This window comes from Tursiops truncatus, chromosome 1 (genome assembly GCF_011762595.2).
Source record: "Tursiops truncatus isolate mTurTru1 chromosome 1, mTurTru1.mat.Y, whole genome shotgun sequence".
Taxonomy (NCBI): Eukaryota; Metazoa; Chordata; class Mammalia; order Artiodactyla; family Delphinidae; genus Tursiops; species Tursiops truncatus.
Window position 1 is genome coordinate 717,648 of NC_047034.1, and position 23,632 is coordinate 741,279.

Below are 23,632 nucleotides of genomic sequence, written 5' to 3' on the forward strand. Positions count from 1 at the left end.
GAGACAATTCAGGACCAGAAACAAATGAGAGTCCTCTTTCTAAAACTTGTCTCTTAACCCCCTCCTTTTCAAAAAGAACAAAGGTTAAAGCTTTAGCTGAGAAACAATTATCTGGATCAAAATGATTTTTTTTTTTTTTTTTTTTCCGGTACGCGGGCCTCTCACTGCTGTGGCCTCTCCCGTTGCGGAGCACAGGCTCCAGATGCGCAGGCTCAGCGGCCGTGGCTCACGGGCCCAGCCGCTCCGCGGCATGTGGGATCTTCCCGGACCGGGGCACGAACCCGCGGCCCCTGCATCGGCAGGCGGACTCTCAACCACTGCGCCACCAGGGAAGCCCCAAAATGATTTTTATAATGATATTAATACATGATTTGCCTTTTCTGCTGTGTTGACATTTGCACTAACAATGCAAAGACATGGTGGGGAGAACTCCTGGAGCCTTTGCACAAGTCAAGGGAGGCACCAGAGGGTGCGGGTGCTGACTGTACTCTTCCTGGCCACATGCTCTCAAGCAAAACAAAACCCAAAAAAGGCCAGTTTCACTCAAGAGTGACCTTGATGAAGCAGTGAACATTATTAATTTTATTAAACTGTAAGCGTTCGTAATACTGTGTGTGACAAAACAGCAGGCACACATAAAGCCCTTCTCCACGGAACAAAGCACAGCACCCTCCCTAAGCAAAAAGCTCCTGCGCATCTGTTTGAGTTGCAAGATCGACGAGCAGCTTTTCCACAGATGCTGTTTTTCCTCAAAAGAGCAACCGACAGGTAAATTACAATGATTAAGACTTGAAAATGAACAAGGTGAGCCCGTCACTTCAAAGAAAAAAACCTAATATTTGTTGCCAATGATAAAATTTGACCATCCAATTAAAATCAGAATTTTGGGAAACATACCCACTACCATGAGCTTGACAGCTTCCTAATACTCGGTTTTCTGATGCGGTCAATGGGATTATCAACAAATGTGGTCTTTTGATATTATAGACTGAAACGTATTAACATCTGGAAGATGTGCATAACTCAATGAACCCATATTTTCCACATAATCAGATGCATGGTGTGAGAAAATCATGCATGGGTAAAAGATTCATTCAAAATACAAGTTAGACCACCGGATTTTAATATCTCAAAGTAAGAAAAGTCCACTGACATGGTTTCAGATTCCACACTGCAACTAACATTTAAGAAACTACTATATACTTACTGGCGTTTCAGTATACTGCCAAGAAGAATACCCACAGTTGTCTGGACAGACTATTAAAATATTCCTCCCTTTTCCAAATAGACATCCATGTGAAGCCAGATGTTCTTTATGTACTTTAATCAAAACAATGTATCATACACAAGACTGAATGCAGACACTAAGAGATTTGTAAAAATGTAAAACAATGCCACTCTTCTCACGCCACCATGTCAGTGGACTTTTCTGACTTTGCTTTTGTTTTTGAAAGTATATAGCTCTTTCCAATTAAAATATGTGATTTATATGAACATGTAATGGGTTATTGCTATTTTAAATGAATTAATAATAATATTAATAATATTTTCAAGATTTTTCAGTAATATATAACAATACTTATGAACGAAAGCTCTTTGGGGTCCTGAGTAAGTTTTTAGCGTGTACAGGATTCCTTAGATGAAACAGTTTGAGAACTGATGTCGTCAGTGAAATATACCAAGGGATATTTTATGGTGATAATGAGCGACAGTTTAAACAGCAAAAGGTTTTACTGTGGGAAGAATTCAGGCCAGAATTCAGAGGGTAACTACTCCACTTAAGGAGCACCTATCCTACCAAGAGGACTTCAGGAAACCCCTCCAGATAAACCGCGTGTCAATCCCGCTTAGAAACAAAGGATGGATGAAAAGCGGTTGATGCAATCTAGAGGATATTTGATTAGGCGACCTTGGTTACAAAATGACATCTTCACTCATTTCCCCCAAACCATTTGATACTCTTTTTACGATTAGTGAGATTAGCTAAACATCTCAACCTAGATTTGATTTGATGTCACATAATATATTCCTCCAACCCGATCTTTTGAGGCCAGACGACTTTTATAGCCAGTATTCACGACAGTCTCTTTTTCAACAAGCAGCTCCAAAAATTACATTTCTTCTATGATGTTTTCTTAGGTTGATCAATTGCGACAAGCTTTCCCCATTTATACTTCTTTACCAGGTAAAATATTTCATAACTATTCATAACATTATAAACTATTTCATAATTATGATTATCACTAAATCTCTCATATACTGTATGTCTGCCAGTCTAGTATGTCTGCCAGTCTATAATCCCACCGGGCAAGATTTAACCAACCCCTTGCAGAGTACCTCACTAAAAACTATTAACACTTTAACTGTGAGGATGGAAGAGGGCATTTAAAAAAAGTTTTTTTTGAATTAATTTATTTTTGGTTGTGTTGGGTCTTCGCTGCTATGCGCGGGCTTTCGCTAGTCGTGTCAAGTGGTGGCTACTCTTCGTTGCGGAGCGCGGGCTTCTTATTGCGGTGGCTTCTCTTGTTGCGGAGCACGGGTTCTAGGTGCCCGGGCTTCAGTAGTTGTGGCTCGTGGGCTCTAGAGCGCAGGCTCAGTAGTTGTGGTGCACGGGCTTCGTTGCTCCGCGGCATGTGGGATCTTCCCGGACCAGGGATCGAACCCGTTTCCCCTGTACTGGCAGGCAGATTCTTAACCACTGCACCACCAGGGAAGTCCGAGGGCACTTTTCAAAACGGTGCTGAAGTCCAAGGAGAAGAAAGTGGTTTAGAGGGTAAGTACTCTCTCTGCCCATGTAGTCATAAACTCCTGTGTCAGGAAGGTCAAACGTGCCATCTTGACCTGTGTTAAGCAGCTGGGTCAACTGCTCCTTGCTTGGCTGCAAATGTATTTGGCTCTGAAAGAACAGCCTGAACACTTAGCCAATGGCCACACCACCACTAGGCAGAATTTTGGAAGCCAGTGTTTTCAAGATGATTCTTCACCCTTTGCAGATGATGGCATCCAAATTCCTGAGGCTAAAATAACCCCAGCTAGTCCAGGTATCAAACAGGAGAAAACCTGTCTTTTCTCTTTCCTCCCCTCTTACGTATCTCCCTTCCTTTTCTTAATCTCCTTCACCCATCATAACTTTAGTTCTCTTCCTTTTCAGTTTCATAATTTCTGTCTATGAATCTTGAATCCTTGATACAGTATTTTTATAAGCATGACACTGTGAGGATGTCCGAGACAATAACAACAAAAAGCTGGCCTAATCTGCGACGTAATCTGACAAAGCATCAATCTCCAAAGAATCATTTCAGAGAAAATAAAGCAGGACAACTGTTAGGTGATTCCCAACACCCTCCACAGAGTGCAGGACAGTGTATCGTGAGAAGCATCAGCTTTGGAGCCAGGCGGACCTGGGCTCGTGCCCCAGCCCTGCCAGCGTGCAGAGTCTTGAGCGAGGATACAACCTGAGCGCCAGTGGCTCACCTGGAGCACGGGAATGCTGCCCACCCCGCAGGCCTTAGTGAGGGTGTAGGAGATGAGCCCTTGGCAGAGCGCGTGGCACTGCTGTTGTCAAGCCCACTGCCCTCCAGCTCCAGCGCCCTTTGGGAGGAAGGCAGCTCGGTTGCAAACGTCTTTGAACGAGCAAGCTTCGGGAGCCTGTTTGTTAATCTGCCTTCAGGAAATTCCCTCCAGGGCCCAGGATCCTGCGGGTTCCTAAGGTCAGGAGCCATAGGACTCAAACAGTACGTCCACAGTTAACTAAAGAGGATCGTCGTCGGCAGACCCGCCAACAGATTTGTAGGACAGTCACTCTCATGACATATCTTGGAGTGACCGATCTCTGTTCTTTGTTTTTGTTTTTTTCCCCTCCAGAAGAAAGAATATGACTAAAGTCATGGAGGAGAGACAAACAGTCCCTGAAAACCTTCTCAACTAAACAATGACTAAATTTAGACGCCCTCTGCCCACTCTGCCTGCAGCTGTGCTGCTGACTCATGGGGACTAGGCCGGCAGGATGAGCAGACTCGCCATCTACGAAAGCCGCGCCCGGGCCGTGGCCCCCAGCGCTGCGCCTCCACACAGGGCTGCGGGAGCCTTCCCCACACACAGGTCTTTCCTTTTCTTGAACAGGCAAAGAAGGCTAAACAGCTTTCTGCTGTTACTTTTGACATCAGTGGGAAAGCTCTTCTTTGCATTTAACCCTATTCTTTCTGCCGTGGCTTATGTCCATTTCTTTATATTTTCCTTCCCTAAAGACAAGCAGAATATTACTAAAGTAACAACTTGTTCTAAGCTCCTTGAGAGAAAGAGATATTATTTAATTATTAGCCCAGAAAGCTATCAGAAAAATTGCCAGGTAATAATTTAAAGCTTCCTAAAGTCAGCATGTCACAGTTCCCTGGCAATGAGAAGCTACCTCCAAGGAAAATCCTTGATTTTAGCGGTAAAATGGGCAAGAGTACCACAGTCCCTCTACTGTACCTAATACTGCTCTCTCTCCAGCAAGGGCTGATGGTTGACCAGTGCCAGAGCTAATCTGGGAGTGCAGGGGCCGCCTTACAAAACAAAGCCTCCTCCGTTCCCAAAATAGCCTGCAACTGTCACCGCCACCAAGCGCCACCGGTCCAAGCGCTGACCTTGCTGCCGTGTCTCGGGACACTGCTCAGACTACCTGCCTGGGCCCAGAACGGCGTCTCCCCAACAAAGGCCCGTCCACCCCAGCACAGGGGACATGCTGACGCTGGCCTTGGGGCAGCGGGACGCCTATTTGTTTGGATTTTTCAGCCCACGCTTGCCTTGATTTCCACAAATCAGGCTGACAAAAGCGCTGGGAGATGACGATGCTCGTAATACATCCCCACTGCATACCTTTAACTATTTTGTCCTTTACAATCCCCAACTTTTATAATTCAATAACAATAATTTACATATAGTGTATATAACTCAAAGTTTGTATTATTCCCAAAATTATATAATTTCAACTTTACGCTGAAAACCCTAACTGCCTGGAGATAACAGCAAAGAGCCTAATGTCGTTCACAAAAATATTTATCAGCCAAACACCCTGAATCACCTATATGAAATTCTCAAGTCATTGCTAGCAAAGCTAGAATGTAAATTCCACAAGGGCAGGAATCTTTGACTATTTGTTCACTGATATATCCCAAATACCTAGAGCAGCACTGGGCACCTAGTAGGACACCAAAAGATGTCTGCTGAATACAAAGAACGAATGCCCGAAGGCACAGAAAGTCACATTTTCTATACGTTCTGTTGATTCTCGGTTATCTGGACTCACCAAAGGCTTCTCTCCAGACTAATCCCACCAAAATCATGCGGCACATCCAAGTACGGGCTGGGGCTACACTGAGGACGCTGTATACTGATGCCTCCCATACATTCTGTTGTGTTCACAGATCTCCGTTCCTTTGATGCGGTGTGTTGAACAGTGGCCCCAAAAAGATATGTCCATGTCCTAACCCCTGGAACTGGAGAGTGTGACCTGACTTGGAAAAGGGGTCTTTGCAGGTGTAATGAGGTTAAGGTCTTGAGGTGAGACCCTAAGTCCAATGACAAGTGTCCAACTAAGAGGCAGGCAGGCAGGCAGGGGGAGATCTGACAAAGGCAGAAGAGGAGGTGGCAGTGTGCCCACGGGGACAGAGACTGGAGTGATGCGGCCACAAGGAACACCGACCGTCACCAGGAGCTAGGAGAGGCAAAGAACAGGTTTCTGCCCTGGAGCCTCCAGAGGCAGTGTGGTCCCATCAACACCCTGATTTCAGACTTCTGGCCTCCAGAGCTGTGAGACAATAGATTTCTGTTGTTTTAAGCCACGAAGTTCCTGGTGATGTGTTACAGAAGCCGCAGGAAACTAATATGACTGGCGCGGAACAGGAAGTCAGAACCTAGAGAGCCTGCCACGTCCTCACACCCTGGTACTAACAAAAGTCACAGCAGCGGGTCACCCTTCTTTGCCAGATGAAAGCTGGTCAAAAAATTAATTATACCACTTCTTAAGATACAGCTGCATTTAACAGAAGGTTTTTCGATCAATTTTCAGCCCAAAGAGCAACTGCCCTGGAAGAGCTGACCAAGTGCTTGCGTTAGGCACGCTGCTGCAGGTGCTCTGGCCGAGGACTGGAGCTGACACTCGGGGGGGGCAGTGAGTGAGCGGACTCACTCATTCATGGTGAGCCCACTGTGGACACAGCGTGTCTGAGCTCAAAGTCCCCTTGCTCCAGCAGGGCAGCCTCACCGTGTGACAAGAATTCAGACGAACAGATTCAAGGTGATAAAGAAGTCAGTACATCTGGAAATCTCAACCATCAGCAGATCAGCACGAGAAGGCTTTACCTTACTGTAGTTCATACCGCCTGACCCAGTGCTTGAGTCAAACCTTCCATTCCGCCCGTGATACAGTGTAACCACTACTGAAGTGAGAATCATAACAGCAGTCTGCTCCGACAGGCAGGTGACCCAGCCACTGTCAGCTCTGTGTGAGACTCACAGCCCCACTGGCATGGACAGTTTGGCTCCCAGATGGTGAGAACTATATTTGATTATGTACTCAGTGGTCAGGCAGGCTCTGGACACAGATCTGAGGCCTTTCAGGAGAGAGAGCCAACACAGACATCAGAAGGAAAGAATTTTCCATGGAGTGTACACTAAGATTCTTGTTCTCGATAAACTGGCATGCTATCCCCAGACTGTAAGTGTTCATAATTTGGGACCAGAGAACACCTTCCTTCAGTTAAGAGCAAGTATTATACTGTCTAAGGGTTGGCCGTATTCAGATTTCAAAAATATGTTCATTCTGGGTTCTAATAGGACATCCTCAAAGTGCCGCAAGCCCTAACCCTTCTAATAACGTTTCCCTCAACCTTCCCCGTGCATTTAAATGAAGAAAAGCCCTATAAGTTCTCTTACAGGTATCACCTTGGCAACTTCTGTACTATAAAGGCTATATACAGCTGACCTAACTTTTGTCATCAAGGCAGGTTTTTGAAAAGTCAAGAAGAAGAAAGAAGATGAAGAAAGGGCCCAGGAAATGAAAGCTGCATCTTCTCAAAGCCCATGGTTATTCTCAAACAGAAGTTTTATAGTTCCAGTCTCCAAATCTCTATCTGTCACTCATTGATAATCTTAATATTGAGGAACAATAAATGAGGCCTAATAATTGTGGTAAATTCCAAGCATGAGTTGCTCTCAGATCAAAAGAGTATATATGGCTAAATCAGCCTGACACTTGTATAGCAATAAGAAAGCCCTTGGAGAGATAATCTTCTTACAGATTGTGCACATAAGGGCTGAGGCTTACCAAGTCATGAAATGACTCACCTTAACAGACTAGATCAAAAGAGGTTCCCTGGGAAAAGTAGACTATATCAAAGCTGTAGAAGGAAGGAAGGAACGTGGCAGCTGGAACAGTCCGCATTACGACTTTGCATTCTACAGATGCAGAAACTAGCCCAGAAAAGTTAAATGAATTATAAGGTCACATACTCAGTTGTGGAATCACCTAAGTTTTCTACCTACCAATTTAGAGGCACCCAAAACAGTATTCATGGGCCATGCTCAAGATACCACTTGGCCCATGGAACTTTTTTTTTTTCTGGCTGCGCTGTGTGACATGAGGGATCTTAGCTCCCCAACCAGGGATCGAACCTGTGCCCCCTGCATTGGGTGTGGGGAGTCTTCACCACTGGACCGACAAGGAAGCCCCGTGTGTGTGTGGTGTGTGTGTGTGTGTGTGTGTGTGTGTGTGTGTGTGTGTGTGTGTGTGTGTGTGTGTGTGTGTGTGTGTGTGTGTGTGTGTGTGTGTGTGTGTGTGTGTGATGGAACATTTTTAATACCTGACACTATCTTCCTAAAAATGACGTTGCTCTAGCATATACAGGGTAAACTGACATTAGTCTAGCTCTGCAATAATTTCATATGAGGAATGTGGCCAACTGGTTGATGTGAGTTGGTCACTCCTGACTAGACTAAATGCAAAACACAAAGATCCCATTTAAAGTGCCTGGGTTACCACTCTGTTTATTAGCATGAGGCTAGATTAGAAACCTCCCTCACAGCTTGGCTACCTGTCCTAACCGCAGCCCAAGGTCCACCCTGCTGCCAGTTGGCATGTAAACTGCTGTCCCATGGAGAGCGATTTTTCTGTTTAACTCCAGATCACTCTGTGCCCATAAACAAGTATTTCACAAGCCACAAGAGTATGGTCTGAAAGCAAGGGCACGGGCAATGTTCCACGCTGTCAAGTAAGCCTCAAAAAAGGAAGGCAGGCAATTCTGGGACCTGAGCTGGGTAAGGAGTAAAAGCCACAAAGAAATTACAGGAAGGTCAGACTCTCAAAGTATAAATCAGTACAGCAAATTTTATTCCTAAAAGAAGACATTAAGCAAGAAGTGATTATTTTCCCAGCATTTTCATCCAGAGTTTTGCATAGGCAAAGCTACTAATATATTAGTCTGTGTCATGTCTTCCCATGGGCAGGGTCCTACACTGCAGAGGCAGCAGGGAACGCAATCACACAACCCTACCAGGTACAGTGCGGTAGTCTACAGTGCGGACTATGGAATTAAGACTGCCTGGTCAAACCCTGGGACGACCAATCAGTAGCTCTGTGTTCTTGAAACAAGTGGTCTCTGTATGCTTCCGTTCCCTCATCTGCAAAATTATCGTACCAATCACAGTACCTACATCATGGGTCACAGATGAGCTAAGGTACACAAAAGCACTTAGTGCCCAGTATATAGTTTGATGCTATGGAAGTGTTAGCTGCTACTGTGACTATTAACAGTATATTATTATTTTTGTTTAGTCTCTAAGAGCACAAGAAAGGGCAAAAATTATATACTTCATTTAAAATAAACACAAATATAGTATAAACTCTATGTAAGTTCCAATAGATGCCAACAGGCCACAGAAGTCAGGTTCTGTTAGTAAGAAAGAGAAGAAGTAAACGAGAGGCGGGACTAGAGGAAAGGAAGGACGACAAGCCAGGACTGGAAGAACAGCTCACAAGGGGGCTCCGGGCCCGCAGACCGGGTTGTACAAACGTAACAGAGTCGCTGCTGTAGAGGCCCATCAGGTCTGCTGTTAGCACAGGCAGAAAATCTGAGAAGACAGATTTAAGTTGCAGACCTGACACTGACACATCACCAAAGAACAGGTTAAGACTTTATCTTAGTGACGTGTCCCTTGAGCGTGAAGCACTTCTCATTCATTCACGTAGCAAACATTTACTGAGGCCTATACCATGCCAGACATAGTGCTTAGGAAGAGAGGCAGGAATCAAAAATGAGTAAGACTTTACCATTTAGTGGTAGAAAAAGTCATTTAAATGATACATGCAAGAGGGATCATACTCTAACATAAAATAAGAGACATGTACAGTGTTAGAGCTCAGAGTACGATGTCACTAACTTTGTCTGGGGGTGACGGGGAGCACCTCCCAAATGGATATTATTCACCCACGTCATAAAGGACGAGGCATCGCCAGCTGAAAGCGCAGGGATGAAGAGAATCAGAAGAAAGGGAACAGGACATACAAAGATCCAGAGGAGAGGAAAAAAAGTTTTTTGGAATGGTAAGAAGTTTGGCCTGTTTGTACTCAGTCGGGGGGCGGGGCATACATGAAAATCTGAACAGGGCTTCCATCTGCCAGACTGAAGAGTTTGAACTTGACCCTGCAGGCTAATGGGACATGGAAGGAGGAGAGGCTGGTAGGGGAGACTGGCAGCAATGAAGGCCCCGTATCCCCCTATAAAGACTTTAACCTTATCCTGAAGGCAGCAGGGAGGGCCTGAGGTTTTGAAGCCAGGGGGTGAGACCATCAAAACTGTCCGAGAGGGCTTCCCTGGTGGCACAGTGGTTGAGAGTCCGCCTGCCGATGCAGGGGACACAGGTTCGTGCCCTGGTCCGGGAAGATCCCACATGCCGTGGAGCAGCGGGGCCCGTGAGCCATGGCCGCTGAGCCTGCACGTCCGGAGCCTGTGCTCCACAACGGGAGAGGCTACAACAGTGAGAGGCCCGCGTACCGCAAAAAAAGAAAAAAAAAACTGTCCGAGAGTGAGAACTGCAGTGGGAACATGAAGCCTGACCCGCCGGCAGGAAAACTCCCGACGGAGACACCTCTTGGGAACCACAACCGAGGCCAGGGAGGGTGAAGTCCTGAAGGAACGTACTGTCGGTGGAGACAGAGAAGGGATGGGTCTGAGGAGCGCTCCTGAGGCGGAAGGGACAGGGTGGCCTGTCAGAGCGCCAAAGGTGAAAAGGGGTGACACAGGCTTTTAGGAGCTTAGGACCCTGCGTGGACTGTGACACCACTGAGCCAAAACAGGGATTCTAAGCAAGTCTTAGAAGTCTTTTCTGTGCCTGATTCCCAGGCAGCGCTAATTTCTCTCAAGGCCTCAGTGACTGCCACGTGCAGCGGGTACTGCCTGCTGCCCTTCCCCTCTGACACCACCCCCAAGCGAGCCCAGGAAAACCAAGGCCAAGAAGCCTGACCTCGCAGCTTCCCCGGCCCCGCAGCTAAGCCCCAGCTGGGTCAGTGTCAGGAGTGCTGTGGCCCGGCCCTGGCAAAGCATTATTGAACAGCAGCCCACAGAGCTGGGGAGCTGAGGTTACGGATCAGATCTCAGCTGCAGCTGAAATCTCTCTAAAGTCACATGTTAGTGACAACAGCGGTGACTCTACAACCAAGAGAACACCTCCAATTTTTTCTCTAAAGTTTAAATCTCTGGGATAGGAAAGGAGTTGGTAAATTAAAAGCATTTTGTTGGGCCATGTGGCATTATAAAAAAAAGATTTTTCACATTAAAAATTCCAGTTTGAGGCGTTTAGAAAACAAGAACACTTGGCCATGCTGGGGCCAGATTCCCACAAAGCGACGAGCGTTTGGAGCCGAGCAGCAGTTGCCGTCTCCGGGCAGAGCGTGAGCTCCTGACGCCCCGCCATCCCCACTGGGTTCCACCCTGCCCGCTACGTGCCCTAGCCGCTCTCCCCAGGTACTGTATCATGAAAACATTCAAACATACAGAGAAGTTCAAAGAACTTCAACTTCCTCCCAGCCTGTAGCCCACCACGAACCCTGCACTAGACTTGCTGTACCACACACCCACCCCTCACCGACTCAGACCTTTGCCACAAGTCCCCGAAACCCTTCACCGTGCATATCATTAACTAGCGCTCAATGCGTGCGCACAGCCTTATTTTTCTTTTGAAGTAGATTCTGCACATGGGGAAAGCACACACCTTATGTGCTTCACTCACTGGGTCTAGACAAACGTCTGCACTCGTGAGGCCCATCGCTGTATAGGTGTCTGAGCTGCATCCCTGAGGCATCTGACCCCTGACACAGAGGACTGCTTTCCAACTTGCTCTGACCTCTGCACCTCGGCCTGTGGCCAAGGAAACGCTGGCTACGAGCAGAATCATAGTTGACCTTTCTTAAGGCAGCATCTTGTTTCTGCTGGGCCTTAACAGACCAACTCTGGGTATAATCAATTTTTGTTGTTGTTGTTTTATTTATTAGAAGTATTGTATTTTTTACAATTGAAGTATAGTAGGGAGTTCCTTGGTGCTGTAGTGGTTAGGACTTAGTGTTTTCACTGTCGTAACCCAGGTTCAATCCCTGGTTGGGGGAACTGAGACTCCACAAGCTGCACAACGGGGCCTAAATAAATGAATACATAGATACATACATAAATTGAAGTAGAGCTGATTTACACTGCTGTGTTAGTTCCCTGGTTTACAGCCAAGTGACTCAGTTATACATATATATATTTATATATATATTATTTTTCAAATTCTTTTCCATCATGGTTTATTACAGGATATTGAATATAGTTCCCTGTGGTATACAGTAGGACCTTGTTGTTTATCTATATTATATATATTAGTCTGTGTATGTTAATTCCAAACTCCTAATTTATCCCTCCCCCCCCTCCCCTTTGGTAACCATAAGTTTGTCTTCTATGTCCGTGAGTCTATTTCTGTTTTGTAAATAAGTTCATCTGTATCATCTTTTTTAGATTCCACATATAAGTGGTATCATATATTTGTCTTTGGCATACTTAGTATGACAATCTTTAGGTCCATCCATGTTGCTGCAAATGGCATTATTTCATTCTTTTTTATGGCTGAGTAATATTCTCGTGTGTGTGTGTATGTGTACACCACACCTTGTTGATGGACCTTTAGGTTGTTTCCATGTCTTGGCTATTGTAAACACTGTCGCTATGAACATTGGCATGCATGTAACTTTTTGAATTAAGAGTTTTCTCCAGATATATGCCCAGGAGCGGGACTGCTGGATCATATGGCAACTCTGTTTTTAGTTTTTTAAGGATAATCAATTTTGCTGATAATATAAATTCACTATTGGGGCTCAAAGAGAAGGTAATAGCGGTTAAGACTTTAGAAATCGAAATAACTTTTTTTTTTTTCCTGAAAGCATCAATCTAAATAATTTAAGAAACACGGCCTATAGTCCAACTCTCAGACTGCTAAGTCCTGGAGGTAAGGCAGTGGAATGAATAGTACAAATCAATAAATAACACAAACATCCCTTGAGGTCACACACACGGAAGAGTTAGACTCCACCCTCTGTGACTAGCTTAGTGGTATTGCCAAGGTAACGAGGAGAGCTTCTGTTTTTTACTTGTTAAGAGAAGGCATTACTAAGCCCAGGAAAAGATCAGGAATAGCAAAAAGAAACCTCATGTTCCAGAGGTAGAATAATGCACAAGTGAAAACCTGAAAAATGATTAAAAATTTACTTAAGTTGAAGACATAGCCCAGCTATGCAATGGCATCCCTTTACGGAAATAAAAATGAGAATTGTCCCTGTCTCCTTTCACGGCAAGTGCTTACTTATCTGTAATCAAACCCCAGGCTCCTGAAGCACTTGGCGGGCAGTGCACCCAGGATTAGGCAACCCTCGCCAAGGTCGGGTAGGTCAGCTGCTGCTGCAGACGTGTTGAAGGTGAAGGGCAGCGTGGGCTCTTTCAACGGTCTCCATCACCTCATTCGTGGACAGGCCGAGCCCAAGCGTGAGCACGGGCACATTCAGGACAGAGGTGGAGGGCACATTTCAGAACAGAAGGGGGGGCAGCACAAGGTACGACACAAGCAGAAGATGCAACACAAATGCCAGAGCCCAGCCCGATCTCTCCACAGCGAAGTTTCCGAGCTGTAAGAGAGCAAGCACCAAACTGTACCCTCCTCCGACCGCAGGGTTGATGGGAGGACATAAGAGATAACAAATACGAAAGTAGATGTTTAAAGAGGTTAGTACGGAAATCCAAGTACTGCTGTTAACACACGGGCTTTGTGTGATTTTATAAAACAAAATGCATTATGAGGCAGTCTGGTGCATTGATTTAGAGCAGGGGATGGCAAATCTTCTCTGTAAAGAGCCCGAGAGTAAGTATTTTAGGCTTTGCAGGCCATATAGTCTCCACAAACACTCAACTCTGCCTGCAGTGTGAAAACAGCCATGGACAATACCAATGAGGGTAGCTGTGCTCCACGAAAATTTTATGGCTACTGAAATTTAGATTCCATATAAATTTCACATCACAAAATATTGTTCTTCTTTTTCAACCAATTAAAAATGCAAAATCCATTTTCAGCTTGTAGGATGTACAAATCCAGAAAGTGGGCTGGATCTGGCCTGTGGGCTCTAGTTTGCTGACACCCAATTTAGAGCACTGGCCAGAAAGCTTGAGTTCAAATGCCAGCTGTGAAATTTAATGGCTCTAAGGCCCTAGGTAAGTTCCTTCTCTCTGCCTGGGCTACCTTACCTTTAAAAGAAGAAGAACAGCAGTATTTTTCTCACAGTGTTGTTATGAGGACTACCTGACTTCATATGTGTACAGAGGTTGGAACGGGACCAGTCAATGTACCCGCTCACACATGTTGCTACCAGCTATTATACGCCGTTACCATGATGAGTCTCCAAACGTGCCACATTTCCACACACATCTGCACACGCGTTTCCTCTGCCTGGAATGTCTTCCCTGCTTAGAGCTTCTATGTGGTCTCAGTGACCTAGTCCACACATCACCTCCTCTATGAAGCCCGCCTCGCTGTCCCTCCCATCCTAGCAGACTCAGTTACCACCGCCCACGTCTCCAAGCGCCTTGCATCTTATTGTACTTATCGCTGACTGTCAACTTGCCCACCAGGCTAAACTCCTTCCAAGGAGACTGTGACTTACTCAGTGTATCCCCAGGCCTTAGAATAGCACTCTACACACAGAAAGCATTCAATACACATTTGCTTAATGGTACCAGTAACTATTTAGAATGTAACCTAACACATCAAGTTTAACTAGGATAGAAATCTGCTGGTTATAGGACAAATGTGTGACTTTAACTAAATACGAAAACCATTTCTAATATCCTATTTTAATACAGTCCGTCATGTTAACATTCATCCCCAGGCACGTCCAGTGAGCACACAGGGTGTCCTGGCACCGCTAGCCGGGAGCAGAAGTGTCAGAGTCCACACGGTGACGATCACAGTACCAGCTTTTAGTCATTCAGAGGTTCATCTCCCACCTCAATCTACACAACGTGATCTGTGTTTGGTACCAGGGGAGAGAGTGGGTTGAACAACGAACTCTGAAATGGCACCAGCGTAGCACTGCATATGGCAAGGAGCAAGAAGGAAAGGGGGAGCCCTTTTCTGATCCTACTCTTAAACTCGTAAGCAAATAGTGATCGAAAGGCGTCTCCAAGGCCACTGAGAGAGGGATGCTTTCTGAGCTCGTCAGCACCCTAAGGGAAACCCAAGCACCACCATGCCACGCCCAGCAGGCCTGGGGAATCTGCCCCTCTGCCCAGACCTCTGCCAGGCAAGCTATGTGCCGCACCAGACACAACACTGCTCTGACGGAAGCACCCTTGTCCCCGGGAATACTGGGCCGCCCAGTGCGCCTGACCGTCTCTTAAAGAAGTCAGAACTGTTTTGGAAGAACAGGTTGGTGGGGGAGGGACTTCAAAGTAACTAAATGATGAACATTTCCTGAAAGGCAATTTAATGTCATCAAAATCAGTCAAATGTTGTAACAACTATGAAAAGAGTCCAGTGAAGACCCAGATCACCATCTACCAGGTGACACTAACATGATGACACACGGAGTAGAAGACTTTCATCTTCTAAGTTGACGTCACATTTCAAAAATCCCAGCTTGTTGCTATGGAAATGACATTACAATTTGTTTGCCCTTGGTTTTTGTGTTTTTGCTTTTTCTGGTGTGTGTATGTGCGTGCCTGTGTTTATATGTATGTGTGAATGTGGTGTGTGTGTGTGTATGTGTGTCTCTGTGTCTAGGTCTGTGTGTGTGTGTGTGTGTGTGTGTGTAATGTGTATGTAGGGGGGTGTCTCTGTGTGTGTATGCGTGTATATGTATGTGTAGGTGTGGGTGTGGGTGTGATGTACCGACTTAGAATTGTCAGTTTCTCCAGAGGTCTCTTCCCTTCTTTTAGGCCATGAGATCATATCCTATGAAAATCTGCTGAATTTAAGGAACAGGAAACAACATACAGAAGATATTTCTGTTAGGACTATGCTGAATTCTTGTCATTGTCATTGTTATTACTATTATTATCCATATCATCTTCTTCAGTGCCCGGAAATGGCTATTCATGTATGGTGTCTGAACATTGCTCAATGTGGACACTCTGATGATTACTAATTCTTAACAAGGTAATTCTAGACACATCATATCAACAACTTTTTTATTCCAATAATATATTACTGTAATAAAGCTGATCAACAGGATTGGGTTTTATTGTGTTTTAGAGCCAGATTAATTTCAGTGGAATAATAAGATATAAGTAAATTATAATATAATGCCATTCATTTTACCAAAATATTCAATATTTAAATATATTCCCAGGGGTCTTCTTAACAGTCCTCTAAGGAAGGGGAAGGTTGGCAAATAATGTTAACAATGGTGACAGCAGCCAATATTTTTTGAGGACTATTTGAAGCTGGGCATGTGGACAAGAGATGGGAAGAGAATGGAGTGAAAAGAAGACCTAGCACCAAGCTTCGAGCCATTCTAGGGTGCACACCTTGAGTCTGGAGTCTTAGACCACTCAGCCATCCTGACGTGCTGGCTGAGACATTCTAGCCTCTAAAAACCATGTAGAAAAGGACACGCAAGCAAGGAAGGTGCAGCCAGAGAAGAAAAGAGAGAAACACTGATCACGGAAGCCACAGAATCAAAAGGCGTCAAGAAGGAAGGAGAGAGTGCTTGATGCTGCTGAGCATCAGGTGAAACAAAGAACAGAAATGTCGGCATCAGGCGCACCCACCGGCCTCAGATGCCCTCAGCACGGAGTGCTTCAACGCAGCAACGAGGCAGAGGTGTGACAGGAATGGAATGACGAGTGAGTGGAAAGGAAAGCACGGATAAGCCTTGGAAAATACAGCTAAGAAAGGGAGGGAAGAGACAGGGTGACAACTAGAGGCTGGGGAGCGGCTGGGCGGGGGGGCGTGTTATTGTACAATGGAAGAGGCCAGCATGGTTAATGTCATTTGGAAGGGTCAAAATAAAAGGAAAAGGTTGAAGAAAGACTGAACAGTGTTTGGTTGTGGAGAAAGGTTCTAAAACGAAGATGGAAGGATTAGATGGAAGAAACACCTTTGCCACTGCAACAGGAGGGAAGGAACAGAGAATGCTGTAGACAAAGGCAGAGTGGTTTGGAGGTGAAAAGGTAAAGAAATTCTCATCTAATTTCTCTGTTTTCTATCTTATCTGTGAAACAGCAGTAATAACCATAACAGTAATGGAAGTGGTGGTGGGAGTAATCATAATACTGTTTATCATATTAAATATTAATCTATTTAATTAATATATTTAGTCAATATATTATAAAATGTACTAGTAATTAAATATTTAATATAATGATTTGAGTTTATATAATTATATTTTATATAATGAACAGAACAGTAATTATTCTAATTAATAAATAGTAATATCAAACAATATTAACCAGTAAATTTTTTAGTACTATGGCTTAAGCACTGTCCCATACATTAATTCATTTAATCCTCCTAGAAAGCTTTTAAGGAGGATATTATTATTATTCTCATTCCTTAAAGGTTAGACAGCTTGCCCAAGGTCACAGGCTGAAAACGAAGATGAGAGCATTCAAGCCCATCCGTCTGCCCTGGGCCTCCTCACTGAACCAGCTCTCAGCCCTGTGCCCCGACAGCCCCGCGTCAAAGCTCTTTCAAGAGCTCTACTTGGGGCAGCGCTGGAGACGAAAGCCAGGTGGGAGATTCTGTGCTAGGAGGCAGAGCAGTAGGAGGCGGCATCAGCTGTGGAAGAGAGAGGACGAAGCCCAGTGGTGAGAAGGGCAGGAAAGCAGAGAGGTGTGAAATGATCTTTTCAGGGAAGGCGTGGTGAGCTGACCAGAGAAAACATAACAGCATTTCCAGACAATGGTAAGGACCTGTTTGAACTTGGTGACCATAAATGTAAAGTGGTAAAAATCTGTACTATTTTGTGATTTTTCCACCGCTTCGGTGGAACCAAAGAGAAACCAGAGACTTGGGTTCATCCAGAGTTAGGACATTACCAGATAAATTCAAACATTTCAGAGATAAAGGAGTTTAGGATTCAGGGAAAGCATTACAGAGTGCACACAGAATCTAAGCAAGATAAGGGAAGCTGACGTGAGGAGAGATGGGGGAGGAACTGGGAGTCCCAATAAGAACTAGGTTATAATGGGAGTGACTGAGTCAGCAGCTACCGTGATGGTCAAAAAGCCAGGCGCTTAGGGGAAGAGCAGTCTAGGTGAGAACCGTGTTGGGGGTGACTGGAAGTGGGTGACAGAGCAAGGCGGAGGGATAAGTCACCCAAAACGAGGAAGTTAATAAGAGGCCAGAGTGTCCGATGGTCTGACAGTAACTAGATGGAAGTTATGAGTTGTCTTTGATGAATAAGGGGTGAGAAGACGGCACAGCTCAATGGCATGCGAAATCAAAAGAGCAGAAAGTGTTTTATTGTTACAAGAGGTACTGAAAGTAATGCTCAGGAAGTGATAATGGGGAGGAACATGGCTACCAATCCTCCTCCCTGATCCTGAGTTAGGTGAGATATGAGAATAAAATCACTTGATGGGGCTTAAGTCTATGTCAGCAGTGTTCCTAACTCCCAGCCCAAGGGTCTATCCACTACCAGCTTATACTATAGCCTTTTTCTTCCAACTGATTTTTTTTAAGTAATCCAGTAACATAAGAGTATATTTTTATTGTAAGAATAAGAAAAAATGAAAACTATCTACAGTTTGGTGTATATCCTTCTAAAATGTTGTCTAAACAGTTATATACTTCTATATGGACAGATTTTTCTCTTTTAGGATTTTTTAAAGCATAAATAGGGACATATTATATGTATTTCTGTGTACTTTTCTTTCACAATATTTTTATAGACCTTCCATGTTAATACAGGTCTATGCAGGTCTACCTCTTTTGTTCACAACTGCAAAAGATTGTCACGCTATGAATACATAACTTATTTAACCATTCCCCTATTTATATAAATTTAGGTTTGTTCTAATCTTTTCTCACTAAAACAACAAATCAAAGAACATTTCTGTACAAACATCTTTCAGCACATGTGCCAATATAAGGGAAGAAAACTTGGGAGCCAAATAATTTGCATATATTTTTATAAATTCTGCCAAACTGCCTTCTGAAAAGGCTTTAACATTCACAAGACAGTGTTTTAAGAGTGCCCAGTGTCTCAACTCCATACCAGAACCCACATTTGACAGAACCAATTTTTAAATTTCTATTAAAGCTTTGACCAAAAATAATGTTTCGATTTGCATTTTTCTGATTAATAATGAAAGTGGGCAGTTTCTCATTTTTTTCAACAGCTTTACTGAAACACAATTCACATACCATACAACACACCCATTTAAAGTACATAATTCAATGGTATGCTTACTTTTCAGCGTTTTGTTTTTTTAAGTATAGTCACAGATAAGTGAATCCATCACCACGGTCAATTATAAAAAGTTTTTGTCATCTCAAAAAGAAAGTCCATAGCCTTTAGTTGTCACCCCTCTACCTCCGAGCTTCCTTCCCCTCAGCCCTAAGTAATGAATAATCTACTTTCTATCTCCATAGATTTTCCTATTCTGGGCCTTCATATGAATGGAATCATACAATACGCAGACTACTGAGCCTACGTGCCACAACTACTGAAGCCCGCATGCCTAGAGCCCGTGCTCCGCAACAAGAGAAGCCACCGCAATGAGAAGCCCGCGCACCGCAACGAAGAGGAGCCCCCACTCACCGCAACTAGAGAAAGCCCGTGCACAGCAACGAAGACCCAACGCAGCTAAAAATAAAATAATTTTAAAAAAAAATCAGTTGATCATAGATAGATGATAGTTGATTCTGAACTCTCAATTCTCCTCCATGGACCTATATGTCTATCTTTGCGCCAATATCACACTGTCCTGATTACCACTGCTCTGTAGTGAATTTTCAAATCACGAAGTGTGAGTCCTCCTACCTTCTGTTCAAGACCGTTCTGGCTATTCTGGGTCCCTGGCAATTCCATATGGATCTTATGTCATATGTTTGTTAACCATACAAATAGCTGCCCATTTGCAGCCTTTCTTCATTTTTCTTTTGGATGGTTAAATTCTTAAAAATTGCTTGTATGAACTCAAATTCAAAAAGATACACACATCGCCACGTTCATAGCAGGACTATTCACAATAGCCAAGACATGGAAACAATCTAAATGTCCATCAACAGATGAATGGATAAAGAAGATGTGGTACATATATACAATGGAATATTACTCAGCCATAAAAAAAGAACAAAATGATGCCATTTGTAGCAACATGGATGGACCTAGAGATTATCATACTAAGTGAAGTAAGTCAGAAAGAGAAAGACAAATACCATATGGTATCACTAATCTGTGGAATCTGAAATATGACACAAATGAACCTATCTATGAAACAGAAACAGACTCACAGACACAGAGAACTTGTGGTTCCCAAGGAGGAGGGGGTTGGGGGAGGGATGGAATAGGAGACTGGGGTTAGCAAATGTAAGCTATTATATACAGAATGGATAAACAACAAGGTACTACTGCATACCACAGGGAACTTACTATATTAAATATACTATGATAAACCATAATGGAAAAGAAAAGAATATATACATATATGTATAACTGAATCACTTTGCTATACAGCAGAAATTAACACAACATTGTTAATCAACTATACATCAATTTAATTAAACAAATAAATTTTAAAAATAAAAAAATTGCTTGTATGAAGAATTCATTTCTCTTGATATTAATCCTTTGATCATAAACCTTTTTCCTAATCTGTCATCTGTCTTTCAAATTTTTTTATGATGTCTTTTGTCATATGGAAGTTCTGAGTTTCATTTTGCTCAGGAAGCCCTTTCTCTCCCACCCCTTCTTTCCTAGTTATAAAAATATTCACCTGTATTTCCTTCTTAAAAACAATTTTATATATATGCACGTGTGCGTGTGCGCACACACACACACACACACGCACGGTTCTTTGATTCTTTGGAAGTTATTTTTGTGGATGGTGAGAATTAGGGGCTCTAATTTTTCCCCCCAAGTAAAGAACCAACTGTCCCAACACCATTGATAAATCAGTCCATTTTTGTCCTATTAATTTGAAATGCCACCTTTATCAAAATTAAATTCCCATTTGTACTTAAGTCTGTTTCTGGAATCTCTATTTCTTTCACTGATCTATAATATTTATTCCCGTATCAGTACTATAGGATTTCAATTACCTTACTATAGGTACTATGTTTCGGCATCTGGCAGGGCAAGACCCACCTCATTGGGCTTTGGGGAATTTTCCTGGCTATTTCTGAAGACATTCTGATTGACTCTTCCAGATAAACTTCAGAATTATCTTGCCAAATTTTCATGGAAATTTTGATTACGACATGCCAAAGTCTTTATTTAATTAAGAATTAAGCAGAAAGAAACCTTTATCTTTTTGAGACCAAGTTTCACCTTTCTTGCTCTGAACATTTTTTAAAAACTCAATGAGACAGCCTACATAAATAGTACTAGCCCACCCTACTTCCCAGAGCACCAGCTAATTTTACTTGTTAATGTGCCACACTGACATGGTTAACAGTTCTTAAGGCTGAAAGGCAATTCAAGGTCTTAAAGTAATTTAAAGTATCTGTTTTCAAAGGCTATGGTGAAGGCCAAGAGCAAAGTCATTTTTCCAGGTTAGCCGAGAGGGCAGTGGAAAGACCAGAGCAAATGCCAAAAAGCTTCTGACAGAAAATTGACAACTGCGTGCAAACACAAACATCATCAGCTCCACTTTCTCAGTCAACAGACTGTTTGAACTGGCCTTGAATGTCTCCTAAAACATTCTTCTCCCTGGACTCCTATGTCGCTTCTTTATGCCTTTTCATTTAAAAAAAAAAAAAAAAAAGGATGCCATGAAAAGTTGTGTAATTCCATTCTTCTAATTGCAGTTTAGAAAAGGCCTTAGGCAAAGATATGCCTAGATATGTTCTCGTGAAAATGGCCCTCTTGAACAGTATATTATAAAAAACAAATGGCAGTAAGATAAATATATCACCCTTAAAAAACCAAAAAAGTGTCAAGGTGTTTGATACAACAGCACTTAAGCCAATTCTTAATTATTCAGTGCCTTAAGTTTGCCAACAAAGAGAGTCAATGGAACATACTAAATACACAGGAACCCATTAAAGTATTCATTTATAGGTACATTTCTGAAATCAGTCATGAATAATACTGTAAATAACAGGTCTTAAGACACTCATAGATCTCATAGCCACAGAGTTCTCCCTATTGCAAAACTCCCCCTCCCCCTATTGCTACAGTCCCTTCCTCCCTTGCAAAAATCATTTTGAATAGTCTCTCCTTACTTAAAAAAAAAAAAAAAAAGCAGCTCTTGGAATAATCATTTAAACCATCACAATACTAACCAGAGGAAAAAGTGGCAATTATTATGATTGAAATAGAAAATACATTTAAAGGATCCAAGGGTTTTTTCCCCAGATGTTCAGTCAGAATTAAAAAACAAAAACACCTAGTGCAACGTATAAAACTTCTTCCACTAAGAAGCCACAGGGAACAAAGAGCTGCTACTGCATGAAATACCTGCTGAGGGAGCACGGCCGCGGGAGAAGATGTACAGGGTTGAGATGAGATGCAAACGGAGCTGCGCAAACATGAATTGTTGAGACCCGGTTGTCTGGTGCGAAGCTAAGAAGGTTTTCTGCAACAGACGTGTCCAGTCCCCTCTTGATTTCCATAAAGCTTATGTGAAGTTAGTCACGCACAAGCCCCAAACATCAAGCAATATGCTACCTGGGCTTTGATATTTTACAACTAATCACTAAGAATTCTATGCAGCACTGCTGGCATTGTCTGAGAACACCAAGTAATCGATTTGGGAACCATATCAGTTTTGGCCTGAGAAGTCAATGATATAGAGAACCTGACAACAGCTGGTGCAGATGAGAATGTGGAGCAACAGAGACTTTCAAAGGCAGCTGGGAGCAGTGTAAATTGGTGCAGCCAATAACCCGGAACAGTGCTATCCAGTGAAGGTGCACAAACATCTGATCTTTCACATAAATCCCAGAAAAATCTGTACACACAGAACCGTGTACAAGAAAGTTCACGTAGCATTATGAGTTTTTAAACTGTTTTTACAACTTCACTGAGATGTAATTCACAGACCATAAAATCCACCTGTTTAAAGCTTACAATTCAGTGCTTTTTAGTATATTCACAGAGCTGTGCAACATCCCCATTTACTTCTCAACATTTCATCACCCCAAAAAGAAACCCCACATCCTCAGTAGTCACCATTCCTCTCTCTCTCCAGCCCCCGGCAAATACTAATCTACCTTCTGTTTCTGGATTTGCCTGTTCTGGACAGTTCATACAAATGGAATCAATACATGGCCTTTTGCATCTGGTTTCCTGGTCTTAACATGTTTTCATGATTCATCCACATGTACCACATATCAGGATTTCATTACTTTTTACGGCCAAATAATACTCCATTGTGTAAATACACCATACTTTGTGTATCCATTCATCAGTGATGGACATTTGACTTGGTTCACTTTTCGGCTATTATGGATAATGCCACTATGAACATTCATGTACAAGTTTTTATTTGGACATGTGTTTTTAATTACCTTGGATATATGCCTAGGAGAACTGCTGGGTCATATCGTCACTCTATGTTTAACACTTTGAGAACTACCAGACTTTTTTTCAAAGTGGCTGTACCATTTTACAATCCCACCAGCAAAGCATGCGGCTTCAGTTTCTTCTTAACCTCACCAATATTTGTTATTGGCCACCTTTTTCATTAAAACCATCCAAGTGGGTGTGAAGTAATATCTCTGTGGGGTTTTTTTTTTTTTTTTTGATGTGGACCATTTTTAAAGTCTTTGTTGAATTTGTTACAATATTGCTTCTGTTTTATGTTTTGGTTTTTTGGCCATGAGGCATGTGGGATCTTAGCTCCCAGGCCAATTTGTTACAATATTGCTTCTGTTTTATGTTTTGGTTTTTTGGCCACGAGGCATG

At 43.2% G+C, this 23,632-nt stretch overlaps 1 protein-coding gene across 25 annotated transcripts in view; it reads right to left on the reverse strand.

The window, feature by feature from the left end:
* The window catches only part of PPP1R12B (protein phosphatase 1 regulatory subunit 12B), a 211,001-nt gene that overhangs the window by 161,679 nt on the left and 25,690 nt on the right, over positions 1–23,632 (reverse strand). The gene's annotated exons all lie outside the window — the stretch shown is intronic.